Source organism: Crocodylus porosus, unplaced genomic scaffold, assembly GCF_001723895.1.
Source record: "Crocodylus porosus isolate Cpor-Errol unplaced genomic scaffold, CroPor_comp1, whole genome shotgun sequence".
NCBI classification, from domain to species: domain Eukaryota; kingdom Metazoa; phylum Chordata; order Crocodylia; family Crocodylidae; genus Crocodylus; species Crocodylus porosus.
Genome location: NW_017728886.1, coordinates 241,340,870 through 241,350,504, shown reverse-complemented (window position 1 = coordinate 241,350,504; position 9,635 = coordinate 241,340,870). Strand labels below are relative to the sequence as shown.

At 42.3% G+C, this 9,635-nt stretch overlaps 1 long non-coding RNA gene across 1 annotated transcript in view; it reads right to left on the bottom strand.

Moving 5' to 3' along the window:
- Positions 1–200: 200 nt before the first annotated feature.
- The window catches only part of LOC109305599, an 18,940-nt gene continuing 9,505 nt past the window's right edge, over positions 201–9,635 (bottom strand). Inside the window, exons 2-3 of the long non-coding RNA XR_002099648.1 lie at positions 981–987; positions 201–213 (exon numbers count right to left, since the gene is read on the bottom strand). This is a non-coding gene — a long non-coding RNA (uncharacterized LOC109305599). The remainder of the gene's footprint in view (positions 214–980; positions 988–9,635) is intronic.

Genomic DNA, 9,635 nt, shown 5'->3' with positions numbered 1-9,635 from the left:
TGGCTTGTCCAGTTTCCTGATTCAGGGCTCTGCCTCCCCTACACCCTGCCTTATACCAAACTGAAATTGTTATCTTCTGCTCACCTCTAAGGTGAGCCACGGTAGTAATTTTTTTGTCTTGGTCTTTTGACCTCAAAGGAAAAAAAGGATATGGACCTCATTTGGCCTGAGCTCCTGGCCATAGTAAAGATTGGCTTGTGGTCCTTGCTATCCCTGGGTTACCTTGTTGCCAGGAATGTCTTTGCTTCTTGGCTATGTTGTTACTGTGGTCCAGACTCCTGGCTCTCTTTTCCCTTTCCCTCTGCACGTCAAATCACGTCCAGAGGCGTCTGGGATCCACACCTCAACTTCAGGTATATACCTTGGCCCTTGTGGGCTTTTTTCTTCTCTGTGTGCCCCCTTACTGAAGCAGCCACCACTGGAGGTCTCTCCTCTTTGGGGCTGTCTTGGCCCCACTGGAAGCCTCACTTCTGGTCCTCTTGGCTCTATTCTCGGAAGAGCTTTTATCTCTGCCCTATGGGGGCAGGCAGCGAATCAGCACCAGCTCACCACCATAAAGCAGGTCCACAGCAGGGCTAGAGCCAGCCCTGGCTGCTCCTGGACCTGTTATATTTTTTTTGTTTTGTAGCCACGGCGTTTTTTTCCATCGCGGTTTTGCTCCCGCCGGGCAGTTTTCAACTGCATCCTGCCAGCTCGGAAGCTCTTCCTTTTAAGGTAAGTTTTCCCTTGGGCCGTTGCCCCTATCACAGGGAGCATCTGTCTAATTCCTCCCAGTTTGATGTTCAGCCATTGATGGCTCCCTTTTGAGCATGATTGGCAAATTCGTTTTACACCCCTGGTGTGCTAGTTTCATCTAGTCCACATTTCCCTCTTAATTATAAGATTCATGTAAAGTCCTGGCAGACCACTGTTGAGAAAATGGAATTCCATGCTGCATCATGGGTAAGGTATGGTTTTGGCAGCTACAGCTATACAGCTACAGCTTACCTTTCCATCCTTAAGTTGCATCAAGAGGAGGACAAGAATTGGGATGAGGATACAAAAAATGCTTAAGCAGATGCTTCAGGAAATACTTTTCTTAGGAAAACCTTTCCAGTGGCACTGCTGACTGAAGACTGTGAAACAAGTATTGACCGGTAGGAGACAACTGTATTGCAGACCTGAGATGACCAAAATTGGCTTCAGAAACTTCAGGATGCCAAAGGACTCTTTCTGGAGTTGTGCACATTGCTTACCTTGGAGCTGCAGAAGCTACACACCTCACGCTTTCCTTGTCTCCGCATCTGGAATTCTGTATTGTGATTGTTATCTCTCAAGCTGCCCATCACCTTTGCATCCTCCACCAGGTCTTCCCTATCAGTCATGACAAGATCCAAGATAGATAATCTCCTAGCTGTATCCTCCACACAAGTTAGGAACTGGCTTGACATTTTGTGTATGGCTGCATTGTTCTTCTGGCAGGTGTCCAGAAAATGTAATCCCCCCTCAGTACCATCCCATAGATCTTGGATAGATTTCTCACCAGCTTGAAGAGTTCCTCATCCACCTCCTCTTCTTGATTTGGTAGCCTATAATACATCCCCACCATTATATTGGTGTTGCATCTTTTACCTTTCTTCTTCACCCAAATGCAGTCTACTTTGCTGTTTTCCTTCCTTCTGAACCAGGGAATGATTGTGTTTGTTTTTGATAAAGAAGGCACCACCACCACCTTTTATTGCAACCCTGTCCTTCCAAAACAGAGTGTAACCCTCAATGTTGACATTTCAGTCATAAGAACTGCCCTACCAGGTGGCTGTAATACCAGTCAGGTCATAGTTCTTTTCACAGGCTGCAGCTTCCAGCTCATCTTGTTTATTTCCCATACTTCTTGCATTTATGTATATGCATTGGACATATTTTAATTTTGACCTGCTTGCTTCCCTTTTGCACCACTTTTTGTTGTCTTATAGTTCTCTGCACCTTTCCCAGAGTTAAGTTGCTTCTTCCAGTCCTTTTTCCTCTGCACTGTGTGATCTGTTGCTGGAGGGTTTTGATCACCATCCCCCATGGAACCTAATTTAAATCCCTCCTTTGGCCAGACAACACCCAAGGATGCTTTTCCCATTCTTGTCAAGTGAATCCCATCTCTTGATAGCAATCCTCCTCCCAAGAACACCCACCCGTTGTTGAAGAATCCAAAGCCTTCACATGGGCAGCACTGCCTCATCCAAGCATTCAGTTCTAGGATACAAAGGTCCTTGCATGGATCCTTGCCTTCCATGAGAAGAATCAGTGAAAACACCATTTGTGCTCCAAGCACTCTAATTCTCCAGCCAAGAGCCTCATAGTCCTATCTCATCTGCTCAGTGTCAGGACAGTATCATTGGTGCCTACATAGACAAACAGGAAGGGGTAGTACTCTAAAGCAGTGGTCTCCAAAGTGGAGTGCGCAAACCCCAGGGAGTGTGCAAGATGATCCACTGGGGTGCGGGAAGAAAATGCTAGAAGTTCTATTTATATTTATTGTTTATCTACCAAAATAAGAAAGAAATTAAGTTTTACTAATATTTAATATACAGATTGACACTGGCACCCTCACTAGGTCCATATGTCAGATGGTCACGTGTCACGTATGGTACGTCAAGTATCCTGAGGGAAGAGTGGGAGTTCCACAATGTGGAGGGGTTGACAGTGGTGCCCTCACTCGTTCATTCGCTTTCAGTGTATTGCGATGTATTGCAGCTTACGTGTGCCAGTTTAAGTGGATTTACAGATTATATTATCTAGTTTTAACTAAAGTAACCCTCACAAAATGGACACGTGGCTTAAAAAGATTCGTGCAAAGAAACCGCGGATTGAAGATAATACTAATAACGCAAGCACAAGCGAACAACAAGAAAAAGGCAGAGCTGACACTTCTACTTCTAGTACGAGCTGTTCATCAGCCATATTACGAGGTAAAATCAATGATGATCTAATCAGATCTGACAAGAAGTCGGCCAAAAAAATTCGAAATTATCAAGAAGGCTATTTGAAATATGGATTTATATCCACTATCGTTAACGATGAACATCGCCCTAAGTATATATTGTGCCTTGAGATATTAGCTAATGATAGTATGAAGCCATCATGACTAGCAAGACATTTAAAAACTAAGCATCCAGAACATGAAGGCAAACCTCTACAATTTTTTCAGCAATGTTTAAAGTCATCCAATACTCAATCCAGTACTTTACAAAATTTCACTAAACTTAATGATAAATGTTTAGAAGCCTCTTTTGAGGTTTCTCACTTAATAGCACAAGACAAAAAGCCACATACCACTGGGGAAACACTTGCTCTTCCTGCTGCGGTAAAAATGGCTGAAATAATACATGGAAATCAATATGATGACACGCTAAAATGCATTCCTTTGTCAGCAAATACTGTTGGAAGATGCATAGAAAACACTGCTGAAGATTTGAAGAAACAAGTATTAGAACAAATTATGCAGTGTGGGAGGTTTGCTATACACTTGGATGAAAGTACAGATGTTTTTAACATGTCTCAGCTTATGGTATTTGCTAGATTCTGTTTCAATAATGAAATACATGAAGAACTACTATTTTGTGAGCCACTAAAGGAAAGATGTACTGGAGAAGATATATTCTCAACAGTAAATGACTTCTTTAAAGAAAACAATGTTTTATGGAAAAACTGTGTAAGTGTAACCACTGATGAAGCGGCTGCTTTGACTGGAATAAAAAAAGGATTCCGGGGTATGGGTACAGAGATAGCACCACACGTGAACTTCATTCACTGCATCATTCATAGGCAAGCTATTGCAACAAAGAAGTTGGAGCCAGAACTGCACAAAGTGCTACAGGATGTCATAGATTTGGTTAATCTTATAAAAATAAGACCTTTAAATGGTAGAATTTTTATGATACTTTGTAATGAGATGGGGAGTGACCATGAAAATCTTTTGTACCACACAGAGGCTTGCTGGTTATCTCATGGCAAAGTGCTTAAAAGAGTTGTCAGACTTAAAGATGAGTTACGCATTTTTGTTTTACAAAAAGACAAGTGTTCCAAATTTGCTGACCTTTTCTGTGATGACAAGTGGCTGTCAGTAGTATGCTACCTAGCAGATATTTTTGAAAAAATAAACACACTTAATCTGTCCCTTCAAGGTAAAGGTGACGTTTTAACAATGAGTGAGAAAGTAGCTGCTTTTTGAAAAAAACTTGTGCTATGGAGAGAGCATTTTGAAACCAGATGTTTGGAAATGTTTCCATCGTTATGTGATTTTGTTGCCAAAAACAATGTAAGTGTGTCATCTATAAAAACTCTCATATCTGCAGACTTAAAAAACTTGGAAACAGAATTTTCTAACCTGTTTTAAAACCTTCCAAACTAAGAGTTTCAGTGGGTTTTGAACCCATTTCTTAAAAATATAAAAATGCAACACCTTCCCATTAGTTTGCAAGAACAACTGATTGACATCAGGGAAGATGGAAATTTACTAGCCGAATTTCAACGAAAACCTTTGCATAATTGGTGAATGGGACTGAAAAATGAGTATCATGATTTAGTAAGCGCAGCCAATGATGCACTTCTTCCATTTGGATCTACGCATCTTTGTGAAGTATCTTTTTCAGTTATGACAGCCATTAAAACCAAGTATTGAAATAAACTGAACTTAAAACCAGAACTTTGAATCGTTGTATCACAGTGTTAACCAAGATTTTCAAAAATAATGAAGTATATTCAATTACACTGCTCTCACTAAATTATTAATAATATTTTTAGTGAGAGCAAAAGGTTTTTTGTACCATTAATAAATAAAATAAAATTAAAAAATATTTTTAAAATGTTGTTTATTTCATCTTTATCTCATCCTCTTTTAATCTCTATTTTTGTATGTTTTATAATGTACATAATATATTAGTACACTAGTACCCATATATAATTTATAAATAAATAAATATACATATATTGGGGGTGTGTGCTCAAAAATTTTTACTGATAGGGGTGTGCAATCAAAAAAGTTTGGAGACCACTGGTCTAAAGGATAAATGAGCTTTTGCAGACTCTGTGATGTCCTGAATTTGGGCTGCAGGCAGGCAGCACATCTCCTTGACCCCCAAGTCGGGATGATAAATTGGTGCCTCTGTCCCCTGTAGGATGGAGTCACCAATCACCACCATTCTTATCTTCCTCCTCAGTGTAGTGGCCCTAGGGCCCCTGTCCCTGAGGCTTGCTCCTCCTGCTCCCTAGATTGCTAAGTCCTCTGCATCATAGCAGCAGATGTCCTGTCCTCTGGCTTTTCCTCAGCTGTTCCACCATAGAGTGCTTGAAAGTGATTGCAGACTTCAACCCACTCCGCTTCAATTTTGGGGCCTTCCTTCTTCGAGTAGTCACATGCTGCTTCTCATTTCCTCTTGGCCTCTCCAGTACCAAACTCCTATAACTCTTGTCCAAATAATCTTCATGTTCACTGATGCAATGCAGCATGGATACCCATGCTTCCACCCTGTGAATCTTCTTTCCCAGGGCAGATAGCAGTTTGCACTTGGTGCAGATGGAGTACTATTGACCCTCTGGGAAGAATACAAACAGGACATATCTCAGGCAGGTCACAACTACTGACCCAGCCTCCATTTGTGCCTCTTCTTCTCTCTGAAGAACACCTATGCTGTAAAGAGAGAGGAAGAAGGAGGCGGGGACACACTATACCACAAGAACTACACCCACACCTGGGCCCTTATGCATGTGCTTGTACACATGCATGCATGCACACACACAAAGCCTCCTGCTCCCTGGCTCCCTCCTCAGACAGACTCCCTTCCTGTTCCCTGCTCACAGGGTTGCTACTTTTGTATAATGCTGTCTAGCTTCACCCTTCAATTAGCTAGATGAGCCTCACCCACCTCAAGCCCTGGCACTCAGTGTCCCTAGAGAGAAGAAGGAAAGAAGAGAGACACAGAGAAAAAAACATACTACAGGGGAAAGGGGGAAGGAAGCATGCACACACACCCATGCACATGCATGCACACACACACTCATGCACACAAACCAAACACTCCAGCCAGACACCCAAATTAGTAGCACAGAGAAAAGCCTCTTAAGGTGGACCCACTCCTGAGCTGCTGTTTACTGCTCTGCTTACTCATGAGAAAAGCCAGGTTTGTTTGGCAATATCTTTCTTTGTTAATGCATCTTCATCTGTATCTGCTTCTTTCCCAGACATAATGAAGGGCTCTTTGTGCTTGAAATCTTGTCTAACATATCTCCCAACTCCACACCCAGTCCAATAAGAGATATTACTCTCACATACCCCCTGGGCCATCACAGCTATAGCAACACTCCAACTACAACAGCACGTTATACTGTACACATCTGTGAGGAGGATGAGTGCCTCACTGAGAGCTGCCAAGAAGTTCAGAAGCTTTCAGGGTGGCTGAAGCTGGCCATGAAATACATCCACCCAAGTGACAATTGCTACAATAAGTTACTATGGGTATCTTGTGTGGCTACTTTGAGGATAGGGCACACTGTTTTTAGAGACTTGCCTTACTACCACTTAGAGTTGTTGTTCATGGTTTGCAGTGCATGGCAACACTTAACAGTGTCAGAACCTGCTGGGATTTTGTGCAGTGTTTTTGTGCCATGCTGTGTTGATTTGGCTTACTCTGTATACCTATATTCATGTTAAACAGAATGGGAGATGTCACTGTGGGGCAGGTAGTCAGTGTCTCTTTAAACATGCTCTGTACACTTTCATTAATTTTATGTGTGCAGTTTAACTCTGGAGAAAATGTCAATGATAACACAGGGGTTTTCCCCATGAGGCACTAGCAGGGAGACTGTATACTACCACTGGAGTTAGTTGTGCATGCTGTGAGCTCTGTGCATTTCTAAAACTGTGGAACTTGTGCTTTAACTATTTGGGCATCAGCCTCAGCCAATGTGTCTGATCTATATGTGTATTTACTGCTCAAGTGTTATACATTTCTATGGACTTTAAAAAGTGTTAGAGGATGGGCTCTCTCTGTATGGGAATAGTTTAATTTCTGGGGAGAATGGGAAACGCACACCAAGTATTTATTTTCCCACCAGTGCAAACAGTAGGGGACAGAGGGCATTTCAGTTCATAGACTTTTGTCTTGAAGCCAAAAAACCCAAGCAAAACAACTTCATAATCACTGTGACTGGCCTTTTAATTTGGTGGCCAGTTAGGAATCTTGGGGTTGGAGGGATTAAAGGAGCTGAGCTCCCGTTGGTCTCTATATTCACTGCCAGGCCATAAGGAGTTTTGGCAGAGACTCTAGTGTGAACTGCTGTTTGCAACAGGGACTATACTCCAGTCTGTACAACCAGGCCTGGTGAAGCTTGGGGCTGGTATGAATGCAATGGGGTGCTGAGAGGAAGGAGACAGAAGACAAGTCACGGCTTTGATGGCATATGCTTTCCAGCAGTAATGTTTGCTTATTCATCATCTCCATCAGCTGCATCAGTACCTCCCTGTCCATTTTTATGGTCTTGTGGGTCTTAGAAAGATTTTGTTCACTACTGTGAGTCCGTTCTCTGCCAGTTCCCTAGTTGGAGTCACCTCCCCCTTTGATTTCTTGGTGATGGAACTAAGCTCTGCTGCTTGGTCTGGCTACAATTTGGCATCTCATCTTTGAGAAACAACCTCCACTCCTGAGCCGCCCTTCATCATTTCTCAGAGGCTTCCATTTCATCCTTTGTGCTTTGCCCTCAGATATACCAGATATTGGGCAGGATCCCTGAGGATCTGGACATTTCAGCAATGGACCATAGAAGTTGAAAAAGTTTTGAGCAGTTATTTTTTATTGATTGGTTTCCATGGCAGCAAAGCTATTTTATTTTTCACTGTCAGCTTTGGGATGCCATCCACAGATCCGCTTCTCAATTCTGGAAGACTGGAGATGGTAAATCCCTTTTCACCTTTCCCCACCTATTTTTTGGAGTAAAGCTGGGAACTCCTATAGCTCTTAGAGATCATTAATGGTGACTAGATGATTCATTGTTTTTCAGCATGGGCCATGCTGAATTGAAGTTTTGCTATATAACATTTCAGCTTGGGAGGCCAGAGGCCATGGTGCTATGGTTCTAATGAATAGTAATTTGGGGGATTTAGAAAAGGGTGGTGAGGACAGGTTAGTGATTGTTCTGCTTCTGTAGGCAATGCCAATACTCCTCACCCATGTGATTAGCAGCAAAGGAAGTACCTCTTTACCAAGGGTAGGAGAAACTAGCAAGATATGTAGATATACCATGGCTTTGAGAGCTGGGGTGCCCCAGTGTTTTTCTTCTATAAATTAGTTGTCTTGCCTCAGGGAATCATGCAAGAGTAGGAGCTATGGGCCCAAGACAAGACTTTTTGCCCCATCTGTTATTGCTTGATACACAGCTAAGTTAATCTCTTCATTCTGTTTTGTAAAAAATACCAAATAGGAGTTTGCTTATTAAAATGTATTTCTATTGTGTAAAGTTACCATGTAAATAGCATCCATCCATAAGGGCATTGTAAATAGGGTTGCATTGATGTAAAAAGATCATTGTTAACATATTGTAAATCCACGATGCAGTGAACGGAGTACTGTGGTGCTTTCAGTTCCTTTGAAACGCACAGTAATTTCACCTCACAGTATGTTATATTAAAATAACATTGATGTGAGCAAGTCTGTACTCTAAACTATTCTAGTCATCCTCCAGCTGTCTTCCTGTGCTGCTTTGCACCTTGCCCCGACAAGAAAAGCTGTTCATGTGTATACAACCTACAGTTTTGGTGGCACAGCATTTAGGTATCACTTCCATTTTTAAATGTTGGTGCGCAGCCGAACTCCATACTTCTGTGCTTGTACTCCCCAAGAAGCAGCACACCTAGCAAATACACCTAGTATTTTATTCTGACCCTACTTTGGAGACAGGCTGAGGTCCTGTATCAATAAGCTTTCTGGGGGAAGATGAACAGCCCTAAGCTCTGGTCACAAGACACAGAGATATTTGTAGGAGCATTGGTTAGGGAGTGGCTGAGAAGGGTCATAGCTAGGACAACATGCAGTGCTGTAGTATACAAAGGGAGTAGTGCTTATATATTTTGTATTAAATAATTCAATAAAATGGATAACTAGCATTTGGAGAATGGATGACAACCCAGGACTTTCCCCTTCTGAGTGCTCTAATCACCCTCTTGATTAGTCTCCTTTTGTCCTTATGACTTTTGTGTCCACCCCATGACCCAGCTTCTACAGATGGAGGATGTGTTCATCCCTGTCTAGTCCATGGCCTGGCAATTAGGGTACTCTCCTGGAAATAGAAGATATACGATTAAATCTCTCAAAGTAATGGAGGCCAAGAACCCAGATCTCCCATTTCCTGTCATTCAGGGCTGTTAAGCAAAAGATGGGTACTGCTGGCACCATTGCCAGATTTGAGGATTTAAGCAGAACATATGTGAATGCCAAGCAGAACAGGATTGTAACACAGCCTAAAGGAGCTAGATGCCTAAGAAGGAATCTCTTCAGGCAGTGATAGTTTCATAGGTTTGTAGTTAGTAGGGTTGGAAGGGACCTGAGCAGATCATCAAGTCTGACCCCCTGCCATGGCAGGAAAGAGTACTGGGGTCAAACAACACCAGCAAG